Genomic DNA, 984 nt, shown 5'->3' with positions numbered 1-984 from the left:
GGCCAACGGTTTGGTCCGCCATGTTCTTCTCCGCGGAGCTCCGGGCCAAGGCGGCTGGTCTCACGACCCAGTGGGGTAGACATATAAGGAATTTACATAAGACAGCTGTACAAAATGGAGCTGGTGGAGCCTTATTTGTGCACAGAGATACTCCTGAGAATAACCCAGATACTCCATTTGATTTCACGCCAGAAAACTATTAGAGGATATAGGCAATTGTAAAAAACTATCCAGAAGGACATAAAGCAGCAGCTGTGCTCCCAGTGCTGGATTTAGCCCAAAGACAGAATGGATGGCTGCCCATCTCAGCTATGAACAAGGTTGCAGAAGTTTTACAAGTACCTCCAATGAGAGTATATGAAGTAGCAACTTTTTATACAATGTATAATCGAAAGCCAGTTGGAAAGTATCACATTCAGGTCTGCACTACTACACCTTGCATGCTTCGAAACTCTGACAGCATACTGGAGGCTGTTCAGAAAAAAACTTGGAATAAAAGTTGGGGAGACTACACCTGATAAACTTTTCACTCTTATAGAGGTGGAATGTTTAGGGGCCTGTGTAAATGCACCAATGGTTCAAATAAATGACAACTACTATGAGGATCTGACACCTAAGGATATCGAAGAAATTATTGATGAGCTCAAAGCGGCAAAGTTCCAAAACCTGGGTGAAGGAGTGGACGTTTCTCTTGTGAGCCAGCTGGAGGTCTTACCTCTTTGACTGAACCACCCAAAGGACCTGGCTTTGGTGTGCAAGCAGGACTTTAATTTATATTCAGCTGTAAATATTGTCACTAGAGAAATAAAAAGGAATCTCCTATCTACAAAGAAAATGCTGACAGTGTTTTAAAAATAAAAGAGGGAGAAAGAGAATAACATATAGGCATATAATAATAAAAACCAATGAGAATGGTCATCAAATATATGAAGTTGCCTGAAACTGAGGGATAGTTTAAGAACAGCAAGAAACATCTTTATCACC

General features: G+C 41.3%; 1 pseudogene; it reads left to right on the top strand.

Moving 5' to 3' along the window:
- On the top strand, positions 1-774 carry LOC123932885 (annotated as a pseudogene).
- Positions 775-984: the final 210 nt, after the last annotated feature.

Source organism: Meles meles, chromosome 20 (assembly GCF_922984935.1).
Source record: "Meles meles chromosome 20, mMelMel3.1 paternal haplotype, whole genome shotgun sequence".
NCBI lineage: Eukaryota > Metazoa > Chordata > Mammalia > Carnivora > Mustelidae > Meles > Meles meles.
The sequence above is the reverse complement of the archived record's forward strand: the minus strand, read 5'-3'. Positions and strand labels throughout refer to the sequence as shown.